The 21,060-nt window shown below is 36.4% G+C and overlaps 1 long non-coding RNA gene across 1 annotated transcript; it reads right to left on the minus strand.

Annotated features, from left to right (window-relative positions):
* Positions 1 to 9,720: 9,720 nt before the first annotated feature.
* Positions 9,721 to 14,757, minus strand: LOC135966108 (uncharacterized). Its single transcript, XR_010579211.1, has 2 exons — positions 14,467 to 14,757; positions 9,721 to 10,171 (listed from the first exon to the last, which is right to left on the minus strand). It is a non-coding gene; the product is annotated as an uncharacterized lncRNA (long non-coding RNA).
* Positions 14,758 to 21,060: the final 6,303 nt, after the last annotated feature.

Genomic DNA, 21,060 nt, shown 5'->3' on the forward strand with positions numbered 1-21,060 from the left:
TAATTTGTGTGTGTGAAGGTGTTTATAGTAGCCTTGAATAATCTTTTGCATTTCTGTGGTACCAATTGTACTGGCTCCTGTTTCATTTTTAATTGAGCTTATTTTGATCTTTTATCTTCTTTTCTTCGTTAAAACTTGCTAATTGTCTATTGATTTTGTTTATCTTTTCAAAGAACCAGCTTTTATTTCATTTATCTTTTGTATTTTGTTTGCTTGTTTTAATTTATTTAGTCCTGCTCCAATATTTGTTATTTCTTTTATTTTGTTGGGTTTGAGTTTAGTTTGATGTTGTTTCTCTAGTTCATTGAGGTGTGAGCTTAGATTTTCCATTTGTGCTCTTTCAGGCATTTTGATGTTGTCATTTAATAATATGAATGTTCCTCTTAGCACCACTTTGACTGTATCCCAGAAGCTTTGATAGGTTTTGTCACTATTATGGTCCAGTTTAAAAAATTTTTTAATTTCCATCTTGATTTTATTGCTGACTCACACATTCCTCAGGAGCAGATTATTTAATTTCCAATATATTAGCATAGTTTTCAGGGTTCCGTTTGGAATAAAAAACTTGGAATTAATTACCAATTTTGGAGTTAATTTCCAATTTTATTCCATTGTGGTCTGAAAGAGTACTTGATACAACTTTGATTTTCTTAAATGTATTGAGACTCATTTTGTGGTTTATCATATGGTCTATCTTGGAGAATGTTCCATGTGCTGATGAACAGAATGTATGTTCTGCAGTTGTTGGTTAGAATGTTCTGTAAATATCTGTTAAGTCCATTCATTTTAGCGTATAGTTTAAGTCAATCATTTCTTTGTTGACTTTCTGTCATGATGACCTGTCTAGTGCTCTCAGCAGAGTATTGAAGTCTCCTACTGTTATTGTGCTGCTGCCTATCTCATTTCTTAGGTCTGGTAGTAATTGTTTTATAAATTTGTGAGCTCCAGTGTTACATGCATGTATATTTAGAACTGTGATATTTTCCTGTTAGATAAGGCCTTTTATTGTTATATAGTGTCCCTCTTTGTCTTTTTTTTAACTGCTGCTGCTTTAAAATCTGTTTTATTTTTGATATAGGAATAGCTACTTCTGCTTGCTTTTGGTTTCTATTTGCATGGAATTTCTTTTTCCATCCCCTTACCTTAAGTTTATGAGTCTTTATGTGTTAGGTGAGTCTCTTGAAGACAGCAGATACTTGGTTGGTGGATTTTTATCCATTCTGCCAGTCTGTATCTTTTAATTGAAGCATTTATGTTATTTACATTCAACATTAATATTGAGATGTGAGGTACTGTTTTTCTCTTCATTGTGCTAGTTGTTTCCTAAATATTTTTATTTTTCATTATGTTATTGTTTCATAGGCTCTGTGAGATCTAGTTCAGTTTGATCTTGTTTCTCTAGTTCAAAATAGAACTTAAGGAGGTTCTATTTTGATTTATTTGAGGTTTTCTTTCAAGACTTAGAACTCCTTTTAGCAATTCTGGTAGTCCTGGCTTGGTATTGGCACATTCTCCCAGCATTTGTCTGAAAAAGAATTTATCTCTCTTTAATTTAGGAAGCTTAGTTTTACTGAAAACAAAAATCTTGGCTGATAATTATTTTGTTTAAGAAGACTAAGATAGGACCCCAATCCCTTCTGGCTTGCAGGATTTCTGCTGAAAAATCTGCTGTTAATCTGATAGGTTTTCCTATATAGATTACCTGGTGGTTTGGCCTTACAGCTTTTAAGATTCTTTCTTTTATCTTGACTTTAGATAAACTGATGACTTTGTGCCTAGGTGATTATCTTTTTGTGAAGAATTTCTCAGATGTTCTTTGGGCTTCTTGTATATGGATATCTAGATCTTTAGCAAGGCCAGGGAAGTGTCCTTCCATTATTTCCTCAAATAAGTTTTCCAGGGGCTGCTATTCAGATTATTTTTCCCATGGAGTGATCCCTTGATGTGGTGTTCTCCCCCTTCCCCTAGGAATGGGGCTTCTTGAGAGTCAGGCTATAGTGATTGTTATTGCCCTTCTTGGCCTATCCACACGGCACATACTCTAAAATTTTTCACATAATCAGAATTAAAACACTCCTCAACAAATGCTAAAAAAAAAAAAAAAATGGAATAATAGCAAACCATCTCTAGGACCACAGTACAATCAAATTAGATATCAAGACTAAGAAATTCACTCAAAACCACACAGTTACATGGAAATTGAATACACTGATCCTGAATGACTTTTGGTTTAAATCGTGAAATTATGGCAGAAATCAAGTTCTTTGAAACTAAACAGAACAAAGTGACAACATACCAGAATCTCTGGAACACAGCTAAAGCAGTTTTTAGAGGGAAATTTGTATCACTAAATGTCCACATCAACACGTTAGAAAGGGCCCAAGTGCAGTGGCTTATACCTGTTATCCCAGCACTTTGGGAGGCCAAAGCAAGTAGGTTACTTGAGGCCAGGAGTTTGAGACCACGGTGGCCAACATGGCAAAACCTCACCTCTACTAAAAATACAAAAATTAGCTGGGAATGTTCGTGCTCACCTGTAATCACAGCTACTTGGGTGGTTATGGCATGAGAATCACTTCAATCCAGGAGACAAAGGTTGCAGTGAGCTGAGATCACACCACTGCGCTCCAGCCCGGGTGACAGCCTGAGACTGTTACGAAACAACTACACACAAACGATAACAAAAACAAACAAACAAAAAATAAAAAGAAATCTGAAGTTAACAACTGAACATCACAACTAAAAGGTATAGAAAAACCAAGAGCAAACAAATCCCAAAGCTAGCAGAAAACTAGAAATAATCAAAAGTAAGCTGAACTGAAGGAGATCGAGACACAAAAAAACATTCAAAAGATTAATCCAGGAGCTAGTTCTTTTTTAAGTTATAAAACAGGTTCTTAAAAATAAATATTTTGTGGAGCTTCATAGTATTTTTTCTTCAACACTGAGTGATGAATTATGATATAGAACTGTCACTCATTTTAGACTGACAGCAGAAAATAATAGCTATACTATGATTTGGGCATGTAAATGAAAGGAAGTATTTTTGTTTAATTTACTAAAATAAATGAAAACTAAAATCTTAATGGCATCATGAAAATAATTTGTTGGGTCTACAGTGATGCAAATTAACTACGAATTTTTCTCTGATCATTCACAAAATGCTATTTTTATATTTCTGTATTAAAAATAGTTTTAATGTTATAAATTATAAAAATCATAAAATACTAATTAAGATTTATTTCATGTATTTTGTATATATTAACAATTCATTTTTGATTTAAGATAAGTTATTGAAAAATAAATACAATTTCATATATATAAATATATATGTTTTTCATAGTATCTGTTTCAGATGACTTGCTAAGTATATTAGAGAATGATTCCACAGAGATGGATTGATCACTGACATGTGTGTATATGTGTGTGTGTAATTACGTCTGTAAAAAATGTATTTCAAAATATTATCGTACTTTTATCATTGCTAAAACGTTATGGTACCAAGAATTACTTTAAATATCAAATGACATAAAAATTTTAGTTTTTCCAAGTTGTTGACCAGAATATAATATATAAATGTATTCATTTAAAAAAAAACACTTTGGAATATTTTTACCTCTGACCTATCATATTTAATCATCTAAGCACTCTTAATTGATTCAAATCCATGTAATTACAATGTTCATTAAGGTCCAAAGGAGCATACATTCTCCCTGGTTTCCTGAGCTTTTTATACTTATATCCGACTATGGCATTTTATTTTTCTGAAAAGCTGTCAGATTCTACATGTTTTGTACTATTTTATCATTTGTTTCTCTAGCCTAAAATAGATAGAGAATTTGGATCAGTAACCTCTGTTTTCTCAGTGTAAATTGTACTTACCAAATCCTTCCCAAGACCTTCTTCAAAATTATATTTGTTACAGTCAATGTACCTACACTGAGGCATTATTGTCACCTAAAGTTTGTGGCTTAATTTAGAGTTCATTCTTGGTGTTGTACACTCTAAGGGTTTTGACAAATATATAATAACCTGTACCCACTGAGATGATACCATAGAGAGTAGTTTCACTGCTTTAAAAATTCTCTGTACTCCATCTATTAACCCTCTCTCCCTCCCCACAAAACCTTGGCAATCACTGATCTTTTTACTATTACTATAGAATTGCCTTTTACAGAATGTCATACATTTGACATTCTGTATATACATAAGTATAAACACACATACAGTCTTTTCAGGTTGGTATTGACTTAGTAATATGCATTTAAGTTTTCTCCCTGTTTTTCCATTTCTTCTTATTTTTTTTTTTTTTGACACTGAATAATATTCCATTATGTAAGTATAGCACAGTTTATTTGTCCACTCACCTACTGAAAGACATTTTGGTTACTCTGAAGTTTGAACAATCATGAATGAAGCTGCTATAAATCTCTGTACAGATAGTGTGAACAAAAATTTTCAAATTGTTTTAGTAAACAGCAAGAAGACTGATTGCTGCATCATACGGTCAGAGAATATTTAGCTTTGTAACAAACTGCCAAATTGTCTCCCGAAGTAGCTCTACCATTTGCAATTAGAAATGACTGAGAGTTCCTTTGCTCCACATCCTTTACAGCACTTAGTTTTGTCAGTGTTTTGGATTTCAGCTATTCTAAAAGATGTGTAGTAGCGTCTCATTGTTGTTTTAATTTGTAGTTCCCTAGGAATTTCAATACAATGTTGAAAAGGCGTGATGAGAAAAAAAATATTTGCGTTGTTCCTTATCGTACTTGAAAAGCTTTTTCTTTCTCACCATTAAGTATGATGATAGCTGTCAGTTTTTTTGTAGACATTCTTTATAAAATTGAGGAAGTTTCCCTATATTCCTCGTTTGCAGAGATTACTTATCATGGAATTTTTCATAAAGTTTTTTTCTGTACTTATATGATTATGTGGTGTCTATGCTTTAGCTTGTTGATGTGATTAATTACATTTATTGACTTCAAATATCAAAGCCAACTTTCATACCTTAGACAAATCCCATTTGGTCATGATGTAAGATTATTTTAATACATTGTTGAATTTGATTTGCTAATATTTTATTAAGGCTTATTAGTCCTATGTTTATGAGAGATATTTATTTGTGGTTTTCTCCTCTTATAATGCTTTTATCTAATTTGGTGTTACAGTGATTCTGACAACATAAAATGGGGTTAGAAAATAGCTCCTCTGTGTCTGTCTTGTCAAAGAGATTGTAAAAAGTTAATACAATTTCTTCCTTAAATGTTGAGTAGATTCATTAGTAGACTTAACTAGCCCTTGTGCTTTCTATTTTGGAAGGCTACTAATTATTTATTCAATTTCTTTAATAGAAATAGCCTATTCAATTTTTTTTTTCTCTTGAGAGTTTTGACAGATCGTGTCTTTTATGAAATTTTTCTATTTCATTTAGGTGATGAAGTGTGTGGTCATAGATTAGTTCATAATATTCTTTTACTTTCGTTGTAATGCCTATGAGATTTGTAGTGATGTCCTCTCTTATTTTTGATGATAGCAATTTGCATCTATTTTCTTTTTTCTTAGTCTGGTTTATCTATTTCATTGATATTTTTAAAAAGCTATATTTTACATTTTTTAACTATTGATTCGTTATTTTCAATTTTATTGATTTTTGCTCTAATATTTATGATTTTTCCGTCTTCTTTCTTTAAATTTAATTTACAGTTATATTTTGTTTTCTAAGGTGGAGGCTTAGATTACTGATTTTAACTCCTTTCTCCTTTCTAATATATACATTCAATGCTATAGATTTCCCTCTAAGCATTGCTTTTGTTCCATTGTGCACATTTTGATAATTTTTGCTTTATTATTTAGTTCAAAATACCTTTAATTTCTTCTTAGATGTTTGTCTTTGTCTCGTGTTATTTTAAAATGTATTGTTTAATTTCCACATACTTTGGAATTTTTATCTATCTTTCTATTATTGATTTCTAGTTCATTCCACTGTGGTCTGAGAGAGGACATTGTATTTTTTCTGTTCTTTTAAATTTAGTAAGGTATGCTTTATAAAACAGAATGTAATCTGTCTTGGTGAATGTTCTATGTGAGCTTGAGAAAAATGTGTATTCTACTGTTCTTGAATAAAGCAGTTTTATCGACTACTGCAAGTCCTATATGTACTATAATTTCAGTTATATGCAGGTTATTGATATTGCTTTTGAAGTCAGCTATGTCCTTATTGATTTTTTGTCTGCTAGGTCTGTCATTTTGTGATAGAGGGATATTGAATTCTTCAAGTATAATAAATAATTTTATTTTTCTTCTTGCAGTTCTAATAGATTTTGCCTCACATATTTTAAAGTTTTATTCTTAGGCGCATAAACAGTAAGGATTGTTATGACTTTTGGAGAATTAACTCCTTTGTCATTATGTTGTGCCACTCTTTATCACTGATAAATTTCCTTGCTCTGAAGGTATTCTATCTGAAATTAGTACAGTTACTCTGCTTCCTTTTGATTACTATTAGTGTGGTATCTGCTTCTTCATACATTTACTTTTAATCTGTGTCATTTTATACTTAAAGTGCTTTTCTTATTTTAAAAACAAAGAGTTTATTCTTGTTTTCTGATTTACTCTCAGTGTCTTTTTTAATTGGTATAAACTTTTATGTAATTATTTATATAATTGGATTAATATCTATAATACTTGTTACTGTTTTCTTTTATTGTCTTTTTTCTTTGGTCCTTTTTGGTCTTCCACTCTTTTTCTGCACTTTGTAGTTTTAATTAAACATTTCATATGATTTATATTCTCACATTTCTGGACATTTAACACTTTTTTTGACAGTCGTACTTTCTTTCACCTTTTTATGGTTGCCTTACAATTTGCAATATATGTTTGGAATAATCCAAATCCACTTTTCAATAACACTACACTGCTTTGCAGGTTGGGGAAATATTGCATAATAACAAAATAATAGTAATATATTAATCCTATCCTTTCTTATCATAGCTATAAATTTTTTCACATATATATAATATGTATACACTTATATAATATATAATCAAATATATTATTGTTATTCTTAATTTTGAACAAACCATGTGTTAGATCAATAATGAAGAAAAATAAAAGCTTTTATTTTATTTTCACTTATTTTTTTACATTATTTTTTAATGTTTATCAGAGTTTATAAACTATATTATTTTCCTTCTTCAAGAAGAACTTCTTTTAACATTTCTGGCAATGCAAGTCTGTGGCTAGAAATTTTCTAAATATTTGTTGAAAAAAAGTCCATTTCTGCTTCACTTTTTAAGAATAATTTCACATGGTACTGAATTCCAGATTAGGGGTTGTTATGTTTTCTCACAGCCCTTAAATATTACAAATTTTGCTCCCTAGCTGGAATAGTTTCTGATGAGAAGATATTTTAATGCTTTACACCTCTATTTTTTTTTTTTTTCTTATGGCTTCTTTCAAGAAGTTTTCCTTATTTTTCATTTGCTGCACTGTGAATATAATATACCTACAAGTAAAATTTTATTTTTGATATTTAATCTGCTTGGTGTTTTTCTGAGTTTCCTGGATCTGTTGCTTCATGTCTAACATTCATTTTGGGGAAATTCTTAGTCATTATTGCTTCAAATATTGCTTATGATTCTTTCTCTCCTCTTCTTCTGATATTCCCGTTATACATAGTCACACTTTTGTAATTGTTCTACAGTTTTTGATATTCTGTTCTATTTTTTTTTTCAGTCTTTTTGTCTTCTTTTTGTTTGCAGTTTTAGAAATTTCTACTGATGTATCTTCAAATTCAGAGATTCTTTCTTCAACCGTGTCCAGTTTATTAATGAGCCTATCAAACACATTCTTCATTTCTGATACAATGGTTTTGATCTCACCATTCCCTTTCGATTCCTTCATAAAATTTTTCTCTCTCTGCTTACATTACCCATCTGTTTTTTTCATGCTGTTTATCTTTTCAATTAGACTCTTAGCACACTAGTTATAGTTATTAAAAATTCATGATCTGATAATTTCAAAATCCTTGTCATTCTTGAGTCTGGTCCTAATGCTAACTCTGTCTGTTCAAACCAAGTATTGTTTTTTCTTTTAGTATGCCTTGTAATTTTTAGTTAAAAATTGGTCATGACAAACTGGGTAAAAAGAACTCTATAATAGATCTATAGTTACACGGTGGTAAGGTTTGGAGTAAAGGGAAGCGTTTTATGGCCTTATGATTAGGTCTCTGTTTTAGTGAGCTTGTGTCCCTGAGATGTGAATGTTACAACTGCCTCTCAGTCCTCCCCCAATACCTTTGGAAAAACAGGATGGGTGGAAAAAGATGAAATTGAGTGTTTCTTCCCCACACAGAAGGTTAGAGGAAGCTAAAATTCAATATTAACTTTCCCTCTGTTGGTTAGGTTCTGATGAAATTCCAACAGGTTAGGCTTTGGTAAAATGGTTTTTCTAGAGGACAGGTCTTGTTAAGAAGAACAGATGCTATGGAGTATTTCAAAATGGTTATTTTGTCCTCCACCTACTGAAATCCTAAGGGAATTTTTCTTATGTATTTACTGTGAACACTGAAAATATTCAGGAGGTAAATCTCAGAGGTGTCTGCCACTCCCTAGAGTTTTTAACTCTCAGACTCAACTATACTGAGCTTTAAGCAATTTGTCAATTACAGTTCAGGTTTTCCTCCTGTTACTAATTCATGGGGAAGTGTTTGCTTGTGGGTTTCTGTTTCAGTACATCGTGATTCTCTGTACCCATCTTTCTGTCCCTTTAATTCTGAGGGCAGTTGTTTGCTATGTGACTTTACTTTTCTAAAGGATGTAAGAAGAATTGCTAATTTTTCAGTTTATTTAGCTTATTTCTTGTCCTTAGGGTGGAGTGGTGACTTCCAAGTTTCTTACATGTCAGTCCCAAAACCATAAATCTTAAGCTAGTTTTAATACGTTTAATTTTATGAGAGATTTATCCATTTCCTTCAAGTTTTCAAATTGGTTGTCATGAAGTTGATTATGTGCTTCAATAATAAATCTTAATATTGTTTGTATTCTGATTACATTCATTTTCTTTATTTATTTTTATGTTTTTTTTCTTCTGGTAAGCATTATCAAAAGTTTGTTCATTTTATTAAAACGAGAAGCATAATATTAGGAGATAGGGTCAGAGGGTTATGTGTTTGAATGTGTGAAGGGAGGAAGATTGAGTAACTTTAAGGCCATTAAAATGACTTTGTGTTTCATTCTGTAAGAGACAGGAACACCGTGGAGTGTTGAGGGGAGGCTTAAATCAAGCTGCTGTCTTGTATATTGGGGAGGTGGCAACAGTGAGAATAAGAATATTGTGAGGAGGATAAAACTGTAATCCCATGAGACATATTGGCCACTGAAATCATGGTGGTTGCATCAGAATTAATAAGATGTTGTGTCTGGAATTTATTCCTTCCTGTGGGTTCTTGGTCTTGCTGGACCAAGAATGAAGAATGAAGCCGCGGACCTTCAGAGTGAGTGTTACAGCTCTTAAAGATGGCGTGTCTGGAGTTTGTTCCCTCAGATGTTTAGATGTGTGTGGAGTTTCTTCCTTTTGGTGGGTTCCTAGTCTTGCTGACTTCAAGAATTAAGCCGCAGACCTTTGTGGTGAGTGTTACAGCTCTTAAAGGTGGTGTGAACCCAAAGAGTGAGCAGCAGCAAGATTTATCATGAGGAGTGAAAGAACAAAGCTTACACAGCGTGAAAGGGGACCCGAGTGGGTTGCCACTGCTGGCTCAGGCAGCCAGCTTTTATTCTTTCATTTGGCCTCACCCACATCCTACTGATTGATCCATTTTACAGAGCGCTGATTGGTGAATTTTTACAGAGTGCTGATTGGTGCATTTACAATCCTTTAGCTAGACACAAAAGTTATCCAAGTCCCCACCCAACCCAGAAGCTCAGCTAGCTTCACCTCTCAATCCCCCTTCTAAACAGGACACCCCAACTGCTGTTGGGAATTGGGCTCTAGCTACTTCCTGCTGGATAGGGGTGAAGAAGGGGCCCTGCAGTTGTAGTATCCTCCAGAGGGGAACTCTTTAGGCCAGTGAAAGGGCCAGTGGGCCAGTCCAGGAGTCCTTGGTAGAAGTTGTTAGATGAGCTCATTGGGGTTCCATTTGTAAGACCATCTGTGGCTTGATGTCCTTGATCCACTAGGAAACAAATTTGACAAGGAGGTTAAAAATACAGGGCCTGAAGGCAAGTAATAGTAAGATGGCTGTCACAGGACCCAGAAAAGGGAGAAGTCATGTTGCCCAACTCCAGAAGTTGGTGTAAGAGTTTGAAAAGTGTCTGATTTCAGAAGTTTTTCCTGTAAATGCCGGGCAGCATCTCATACTATCCCTGACTGGTTAGTGTAAAAACAACACTCTTCCCCTAAGAAGGTGCAGAGTCCTCCTTTCTCAGCAGTGAGGAGGTCTAGGCCTCGGCAGTTTTGGAGAGTCACTGCTGCCAAAGAGTCTATGTGGGATTGTAGAGTAAGGATAGATTTTGTTATTTCTTGCACACTGTCTGAGAAGTCCTTTGAGAGTGTGTGGTTGTAGGATAATACATGTTACACTGTTAACTTTTAGCAAACTTTACTTTTGTTGAAAACTTTGTATGTTTGGGATTTTATTTTTTCTTTTCTATTAATAAAACCTGGTTCAGTCCATATTAACTTAGAATTGGTATAGATGACTCCTTCCTGATTCTGTAAGTACTTTAAGGTTTGGCTGAGTGCAAACAACTTGCACGTTTGAGCAGACCAATTATTAGGCAATTTTCCTAACTGCTTCTACAACAGTTTCCTTATCACTTACTGAATACCCATTGTGTCTTTTTCCCTTAATTGCCTGGGAGCAACCATCTATTGTCCTGTCCTGAAGGGAGTTCCCCCTAGGTCTTGCAGACCTTTGTATGGTAATTAATTAAGATTTAGATTCCCTGTTAGGAAACCTGCTGGGTTAAGCATTTTTGATAGGAAGGCTAAGGTTGTCAGTGGCCTCAGTACTTTCAGGCTACGCCCTTGTTTACACTCAAAACAAGGTGGTATTAGAGTGTTATCGGGTTATGGAGAAGACTTTTAATTATCAATTACAGGTTTGAAATTTACCCTGACTTTTAAAGGAATAGGGTATACTGTTTTTTCATTACTAATTCTATCTCTCTCTTTGACTCCTTCTTTGTCTGTCTCTTCCTCTCTCTTTTTCCTTTTGTTTTTGACTTTGTCTCTTTCTCTTTCTTTCTCTCTGACTCCCTCTTTGTATGTTTCTTCCTCTCTTTCCTTCTCTCTTTGACTTTCTGCCTCTCTGTCTCTTCCTCTTTCTGTCTCTCTCTTTGACTCCTTCTTTATCTCTGTTTCTTCCTCTCTCTCTCTCTCTCTCTCTCTCTGACTTTCTGTCTCTTTCTCTCTTTCCTTTCTGCTGGTCTTTCCCTGCCTCTACCAGCTGCTTATGCTGCTGTTTTCCCCTCTCCTTCCCCTTTTTGATGGGTTTGGCAGTGTAAGACTGCCACCTCCTCGGGTTTTTGCACTGCGTGTAATAACTCCATGGTTTCCTTGTGATATTTAATGGGGCTCCCCCAGAGGTTAGGAACTCCCCTTTTTATTTCTATATTGCAGCATGGGCATGTAGGATTAGATAAGCATACTTACTATCTGTAGCAAAGTCTCCCAGTTATCACTGAAGAGGTAGGAGAAATTCCTGGTTATAGACTGTCCCAGGATTCCTCGAATAGTAATGGACCTTGAGGATAGCTGTCTGGGACAGGAGATTAACACTGAGAAAGCCAAGCCAGTGTCCAGGAGGAAGTCAATTTCCTGGTCCTCAATGGTTAAACATACCGGGGGCTCAGTGAGGGTGATGACATGAGCTGGTGCTTGCCCCAGGCACCCTCAGTCCTGTTGTTGGGTCATCTGGTTGGGGGCTTCTGGCCAAGAAATCCTTTGCTCTCTGGGGCAGTGCGCCTTCCAATGATTGTCTCGGCATAGTGGACACGGGCAAGGGGACTGCTGGTATCTTGTTGGACAATCTTTTTTAAAGTGTCCTTGTAAACGACACTGATAACCAGCCCTACTGGGTGAGTGGCCTGCTCCATTTTCTGTCCTCTCTGAATCACCAAAGTTTGTTTGTCTGAGGGCCGTGACTAAGGCTGTGGCCTTTCTCTGATCTCACTTTTCGTTTTGGGCCTGTTCCTCTTGGTCCTTACTATAGAACACTGAGGTTGCCAGGTCTAATAATGCCTCCAGATTTTTTTAAGGGCCCAGGGCTCGCTTTTGGAGCTTTCTCCTGATATCTGTGGCTGATTGGGTAATAAACTTATCTTTTGGAATCAATTGACCCTCGAATGAGTCAGGTGACAGGGGAGTGTATTTTCTTAAGGCTTCCCATAGCCGTTCGAGAAAGGCAGAAGGATTTTCCTCCTTTCCCTGAATTATGGTGGACATAATTGAATAATTCATGGGCTTTTTCCTAATTCTTCACAGGTCAACAGATGTGATTCCAGTCCCCATGATCTGAGTTGAGGTCCCAGTGGGGATCCATACTGGGGATGGTTTGCTGACCGGTAGAGAACTTGTCACTTTCTTCAGCTGTCATTCTATCATTTATTTGACTAAGATAGCAGGTATCTCCAAACTCTTGGACTGCAGCTAAAGCTGCATTCTTTTTATTAAAGACAAAGGTTTGATCTAATAGCATGACATCTCTCCAAGTGAGGTCAAAGGTTTGCCCTAGACCCTGTAGGACATGTATGTACCTATCACGATCATCTGAAAACTTCCACAGGTCTGCCTTGGTCTGCTTTAAATCAGAGAGAGAGAAGGGGACATGTACCTGGGTTGGGCCAAATTCCCCTCACCTTACAGCTTGAAGGGGACATAACCGATAGCCCCGGGGGTTTTGGTGGTCCTTTGGAGATTTCTTTACTCGTTTCCTTCTAGGTGGGGGAGATTAGAGGAAGCTTGTCATTAATAGGCAGGGGAGCTATAGGGAGGCTAGTATATGGGGGTAAGCTGAGAGGTCCTCCTGTGGGATGTAAATTGCAAGCTTTGCATAGTTGTGTATTCTCCTTCAATGAAAAGAAAGCTTGTACATAAGGTATTTCACTCCATTTGCCTTCCCTCTTACAGAAGAGGTCAAGCTGCAGGATAGAATTGTAATTTGTACTTCCCTCAGGTGGCCATTTTTCCCCATCAGAGAGAATATTGGGGCCAAGCCATAGTGCAGAGAAAAATGAGCCACCTCTTTTTCAGGGTTTGTGGGTCAAATTGTTCCCAATGGCTTAGGATGCATTTCAAGGGTGAGCCTGTTGGTGCCTGAGTGTTTCCCATTTGAAAGACAAAATCACCCACAGTTTTGGTTTGTTCCCCCCCCCCGCACGAGAATCTTCATTGGTCCCTGGACCCTGCTGATTGGAATAGTTGTGCTCACCAATGCAGCAGCAGAAACATTAGTTTTCCTCCTAGACCACAATAACCAAGGAATGTCAGATTTAGTGGCCCTTACTGATGCATTCTTGAAAACCTGCACCGTTGCCTGTCCTCCTAGACCACAAACAGGACTGAGACAAATGAGATTTAGTGGCCCTTACTGATGCATTCTCAAAAACCTGTTAGAGTCCTAAGCATTCTCCTGTTAGTATTGAGACTTTACCCCTGTCCTATAAAGATGTCATGCCCCCAAAATGAAGTGGAGGTGCCATACCTTGAGGGAGGGAAGGGATCTTCAGGGTTGGAAGAGTGACGCCTTTTGTCCTCACTTGAATAGGTAGGATATCATTTCTGAAGCTCCCCATATCCTAGCTTCAGGAATAGCCTATGCTAGGCCTGCTAGTCTGAGGAGGGATCCTAAAATTCCAGATAAGATAGTCACCCCACCAATGGGGCTTTGGACAAAAAAATATGTCTTTCTGATTAGTGAGCCCAGGTGCCTAAATAAGGGAATAGAGTCCTGAAATTTATACTAGAAATCATTCTTATAGGAGAAACTAGAAAAGCACCAGAGACAGGGAGTGGTTTTTAGAAGCAGTATTAGCCTCGAAGAAGAGAGGCGAGAGGAACTTTGTCTGACAGGCATTAGGACCCAGGAGGCAAGGGTCAGGATAGATAAGATAGATAGGTGAGCCTTGCTTGGACAACATGACTTTGAGAGTTCTGCTCATGGTCACAGGGTCAACCAACTTGTTGTCAGGCCCCCAGAGCTGAATGGCTTTCCTCTCTGTGGACCCTCGGTTCAGCCTGGAAGTACAGGGAAAGTGGAAGCTGGTTCCAGGCAAATCAATATTCCCAGCTCAGAAGAGTCAGGGATTGTTAGAGAGCCCTCTCCCAGAAAACCTGACACCTGCGTCTTTAGTCCAGCCTGTCGCGCTAGTCGCTTTTAACTGGCTGACAGGTGCCTGGTATTTAGCCCCCTAATGTTAAGGAAAAATAGGACAGAATAGCAAATGATAGGAGTCCAGTGGTACTCACCGCTTGGTGATAGTCCCATCTGAGTTGCCAAAATATGTCTGGAATTTATTCCTTCTGGTGGGTTCTTGGTCTCACTGACTTCAAGAAAGAAGCTGTGGACCTTTGCGGTGAGTGTTACAGCTCTTAAAGATGGTGTGTCTGGAGTTTCTTCCTTCAGATGTTCAGATGTGTGTGGAGTTTCTTCCTTCCGGTGGATTCCTGGTCTTGCTGACTTCAAGAATGAAGCCACGGACCTTTGTGGTGAGTGTTACAGCTCTTAAAGGTGGTTCAGACCCAAAGAGTGAGCAGCAGCAAGATTTATTGTCAAGAGCGAAAGAATAAAGCTTGCACAGCATGGAAGGGGACCCGAGCTGGTTGCCACTGCATTTTTTCCCTTATTTGGCCCCGCCCACATCCTGCTCATTTGGCCCCACCCACATCCTGCTAATTTCTCTCATTTGGCCCCGCCCACATCCTGCTAATAAAATGCAGGATGTAATCCTGCATTTTATAGAGCACTGATTGGTGAATTTTTACAGAGTGCTGATTGGTGCATTTACAATTCTTTAGCCAGACACAAAAATTCTCCAAGTCCCCACCCAACCCAGAAGCTCAGCTGGCTTCACCTCTCAATGTGACTGAATTAGAAAAATAATTTGAAAACAAAATGTAGCATTACAGACAGATTAAAAGTGTGGTGTGGAAAAAAAATAGTTAAGGAATAAATCAAATGTTTTAGGCTGAGCATATGAACTGTATGAGTTAGCTGAGACAGAGGCACTGATGGAAGAGCAGATCAGGTGGCTGCAATGGCAGTTCATAAAGAAATTTAGTTGCAGAAACTACTGTGTCTTAAATATATACCTAAAAACCAGATTTATATTCTAGTTAATACATACGGGAAAATGCATTCATTTCTTATTTTGTGATTTCTTTTTCTTTTTGAGGGAGTGATTTTTGTCTCTCTGTTCACTTGATAGTGCAATATTTTTCTTTTCTATGTTTAATTTTCTTCAAATTGTCTTTGCAGTTTCTGTTTTTACCCTATGTTTCCTTTTGCTTCCTTTCAGCATATTTTCATTAACATTTATATTTTGTCTGAATTGAAATGGATTTACTCCATCCTTGAGAAATACAAATGCATGGCATTTCCTATTTTATACCATTAAGTAAATCTCCTGAGTATACTACTACTTATTTTTCAACCATGTTTATCAATTATTATCTCTCTCTTCTATCACATTTCTTAGCAAAACAAATTATTATTATCTATTATTCATCCACACATCCCAATGTTCTTTTAAAATTTTGCATGTTCTGCTTTGGTACAGAAGAATGCTATTAAACTGGGAGTAAGTTAATTAATTTTACTCCATGAAGGCATTGCTTTAAGCATATTATTAACATCAGCCTTCTACTCTTTCCTTTAATCAATACATAAAATTTTCCTGATCATATGAAACAAGAAAAAATTAAGTAGTATTCATAAATTACATAGTTTGGTATAACTAAGTAAAACATTTTCCTATATACCTTGTGGCATTTCTAAAACCACTTCCCCAATACACTAGCTGATTTCAATTCAGCTCTTTTTACATGAAATTCTTGCCAGCAAATGTAGCTGGCACTAGATTTGTCCTTCTCATTTCAATTCCCACCTCCCTCAGAGATGCAAAAATGCAATTTCAAGGCACGGAAGTATACTTCTGCAGCTTCCATTATTTTTTGAAAAGTCATAGTTAACAAATATAGATTCCCACTTTTCTGCCCATTTTATATTTAGTCTCTCTTCCAAAGATTCTCTCCTCTCTTTTTCTAATAATTTCCGACAAGCTTCACATTCATTCCCCACATTGAGAGGCATTACACAACTAATTTTTCTATGAAAATTCTAAACCAAAATTCAGTTAGATAAGGCACAAGAAATTATTTCAATTGGATGTCAGATTAAAATGACTCCTCAGGTGACTTAAAAGTTTAATCTTATGGTTTTAAGTTGACAGAGTCTGAATGCCTAATAATTTTAAGTAGAAATGAGAAAAATATTCCTGGATCAGATTAACCTCAAATTAAACGTGCCAAATTTCATTAATAAATGTTCTCAGCATTTTGCTATCTAAGCTATTTTCATTGTTTTTATTTCCTTTTTCAGATAATATTCATTAAAAACAGGTAGGATTTTGAAATATAAAGCCTATGAGAATTTAAATGTATTGCAGGAGAATAAGTATATAACATTATAAGAATGTCCCCTAAACTACGTTCTTCAGTATTGTATATGTATTCCAGCAAATTTATAGACTTTCAATAAAAGTTTTGATAAATCCTAATTTTAACAAAAGCCTTCAATTATTACTATCTAACATAAAGGTAGAAAATGTAGCTGAGATTATTGGAAAGAAATTATGAACAGGTGCTTTATAACACAATTTTATTAAGTGTTTAATCAATGCATTATTAAAACATTATAGTTTATAATGCCACCTAGTGGATTTCTGAATAAAAAATGCCCTTGAGTATAACTAACGTATAATATGAAGCATATGCGTAAAGAATGCTAATCCAATTTTCCTATATATATATCCATATCCTTCTCCCTCTTTTTCTTTCTCTAATATTCACCCTGAAATATAAAGTATTTACCTTGAGCTATAAAGCATTAAACATTTGAAAGTATTAAATTGAAACAGAAAGAAAATAAAATATATTTCTTAGAATTTTCTTTTTGAATTTATCATAGATATAGAATGCTTGAACTGGATTTCAGAAACAACAGGTAAATACTTGGGACACTTAATTTAAAATAATTACATATAAAAAGATTAAAATAATGAAATGGCAGTATATATATTTATAGAACAAACTAAGTCATTGTAAGTTAAAGCTGTAATTTTTAACTCCATGTGAAATTGCCTTGGTAAGTATAAAATTGTGATTTGCAAACTGGCTGTGCATCAAAAATCTTCTGATTAAAAGTTTCCAGAGATGAGGTCCAAGAACGTGTATCTCTCCGGAGCTCTGTAAGTTATTATGATACACAATAATGGCTGATAATGCTGCTGTAAATCATTATCTAGACACAGAGACTAGTTTCCAGATTGTCTAAAACTGGACAAACAAAACCTACTACAGAATATTGTCTTAGTATGGTTTATTTTGTGGTTAGATATATATTTAGCATGACAATATTCACTAACTCTGCTTTTATGACCATTTCAATACTATTGTACTTCAACATTTTTTGGTCTCTTCTCCTTCCCTTTCTTTGCAATCTTCATGGATCACCTAATTAATTTCAGTCATTTCCAATACTCTCTCAATATAAATATCTTCAAACTGTATATAACAAACTCATTTCTCCATCTTACCTCCCAAACTGGTATATGAAATTGCCTCCTAACCATTCTCAGATATTCAGAGTCCTCAAATCTAAAGTACTTCTATTCCATCTCTAACCCCAATAAAAATTATCAAAATTTCTACCTTCTCTATTTTAGGGAACGTAACCAGCATTCACAAAAATTAAAGAAGAAACAAAGGTTCAAATCTAGCACTTTCATTTTCCGACCTCTCACAACTTAACAGTCCTTAAGTCACCTAATTATGCTTCTTAAATTTTAAATCATGTAATTCTTTCTCACCACATAACTACCTTAGCTCAGGCCTTCCAAATGTCTCTCTCTGAACTTGGAGCCAATTGTTTCCTTTCAATCTGTCTATTCCCTTTACTTCATAGAGTGATATCAAAGTGATCATACTAAAATGTAATATTTTTATTTCAGTAAAGTTTCAGAATACAAAGTCAATGCGCAAAAATCAGTACCATTTCTATACACTAATAGCATTCAAGCTGAGACCCAAATCCAGAATATAATCCCGTTTACAATGGCTACCAAACAAAACAAAACAAAACAAAAAAACCTAAGCATACAGCATAAATAAATAACAATAATAAATTAATGTGTGTGTATATATATATATCTTATGGGACTATGGTTATTGAAAATGACAAAAACACAATATACAGTGTGATGGTTAATACTGAGTGTCAACTTGATTGGATCGAAAGATGCAAAGTATTGATCCTGGGTGTGTCTGTGAGGATGTTGCCAAAGAGATTAACATCTGAGACAATGCGATGGGAAAGGCAGAAACACCCTTAATCTTGGTGGACACAATCTAATCAGCTGCCAGCATGGCTAGAATATAAAGCAGGGAGAAAAACATAAAAAGACAAGACTGGCCTAGCCTCCCAGTCTACATCATTCTCCCGTGTTGGACTCTTCCTGCCCTTGAACTTCTGACTCCAAGTTCTTCAGTTTGGGGACTCAGACTGTCTCTCTTTGCACCTCACATACATATCCCATTAATTCTGTTCCTCTAGAGAACCCTGACTAATAATAAAGATTTGGTAACAGGAGTAGTTACAAAGGAACAGAATATTAAGGATAGAATTCTTTCATTCATTTTGGGGTTTCTGCAGTTGGCTGTTTAATATGATTAGACCAAAAAATGCTACGGACTTTACTTCTAATAGTATGGAGAATGCTGATAGTCCTTGGCATGAACTGTTTAGAGAGTTATCCAAAATAAATGCATTTGACACTCCTGATTCACCATTCATGAGAGGCAAGGAGTTTAGTGACCCTATACATAATACATTTGATCACATATGGAGAACCAAGGAACATAATGAAACTGGTTGGTTGCTCATAAGTTCAGTGGACAAAGTGATGAAAGAAAATGATGAACTCAGGATTCTAACTCCCAGCTTCAGAAGCAGAGACTGAGCTACAAATCTGCTAAGGTTACCCTGAGTGAGAGCCTTATCTCCTGTAGAGAAAGAGCCAAAATTGTGGAAAAATAGACACAGGCTCTTATCATGCAAGTGGCTGATGTGCGATGAAAGGTGCATGCATAGCTTTGCCAGGTGTCTACTGTTAAAGTGAGGGCATTGATTGGAAAAGAATAAGACCCTGCAACTTGGAATGGAGACCCTGCAACTTGGAATGGGGACATGTTGGGGAACCATGATGAAGCTAGGGGCACTGAGTTTGTAAACTCTGATGATTTTTTTTTTTTTTTTTTGCCAGAAGAAACAGCTTCCCCATCCCCAGTAGTGGCAACATCTCCTCCCCAACCCAGGCTGCCATCAGCCTTTCCACCTTTGTCTGAGGAGATAAGCCCTGTGTTGCCTGAGGTGACAGTGATGGCCTCCCCTGAGGCAGTTGCCAGGCAGGATAATGTTGATTCTCCTCAAGAGCCACCCCCAACACCTCTGTTTGCTTCTAGACCTATAATTAGACTAAAGTCCTGGCAGGCCACTAGATGTGAGGTTAAGAGTGTTACCCATGAGGAGATGAAGTACACTTGAAAAGAACTGCTTTAGTTTCCTAACTTATATAAGCAGAAATTTGGAAAACAGTCATGGTAGTATATACTAAGGGTGTGATATAATGGTGGAAGGAATATAGAGTTGGATCAGGCTGAATTTAATGATTTGGTCCCACCAAGTAAGGACTCTGCATTTAATGTTGCAGCTTGGGGAGTTAAAAGGGGTTCTAGTAGTTTGTTTGCTTGGTAAGCTGAAATAGGAATTGCCAGATGGCCCACCGTGAGTGAGCTGGAAATGCCTGATCTTCCTTGGTTTAATGTAGAGGAAGAGATCCAAAGGATTAGGGAGATTGGGATGGTGGAGTGGATTAGTCACTTTAGACCTACTCATCCCACCTGAGAGGGTCCAGAAGATACACTGTTTAGCAATGCATTGCAAAATAGATTTGCAAGGGCAGCACCTGCATCTTTGGGGGACCCTATAATTACTCTTCTCTGTGTGTCTGATCTAACAGTAGGAATCAGTCACCCAACCACAAAACTTAAATACAATGGGAATAATGGGATCCCAAGTTGGCAGCGGCCAAGTGCTGGCACTCAACCATCAAAGGCAAGGTGGGCGAACTACCATAATGGACAGCAGGGGCAAAGCAGCAATCAGAATAATTTGACTCTTGTAGCACTCTGGCATCGGCTAAGTAATCATCATGATCCCAGAAGTGAAATTGATAGAAAGCCTACTGCATTCCTGCTTAATTTGTATAAGCAGAAAACTTTTAGGTCAAATGGACTAAAGACTAATTTGAATTATAAAAATAGAGAATCACAGCCTCTCAATTAATTTCCAGACTTGAGCCAGTCTACAGTCCCAGAATCCCCTGAATAAAGGGGATGCTGGGTCCCCTTGAGGAAGGACCCCACTGCACTGCTGACAAATTATGCTATTAATCTTTCTCCCTTTCTTCTCCAGACTTTTAACAGGGTAACTGTGCACTGGGGAAAGGGAAATGATCAGATATATCAGGGACTACTGGACACTGACTCTGAGCTGACACTTACTGCTGGGGACCCAAAATGTCATTGTGGATCTCCAGTTAAAGTAGAGGCTTATAGATGTCATGTAATTAATGGAGTTGTAGCTCAGGTCGGACTTGAAGTGGGTCCAATGGGTCCCCGGATTCATCTTGTGGTCGTTTCCCCAGTGCCAGAACACACACTTGACATAGATATACGGAGTAGCTGGCACAACCCTCACACTGGCTCCCTGACTGGTAGGGTGAG

Source organism: Macaca fascicularis, chromosome 11, assembly GCF_037993035.2.
Source record: "Macaca fascicularis isolate 582-1 chromosome 11, T2T-MFA8v1.1".
Classification (NCBI taxonomy): Eukaryota; Metazoa; Chordata; class Mammalia; order Primates; family Cercopithecidae; genus Macaca; species Macaca fascicularis.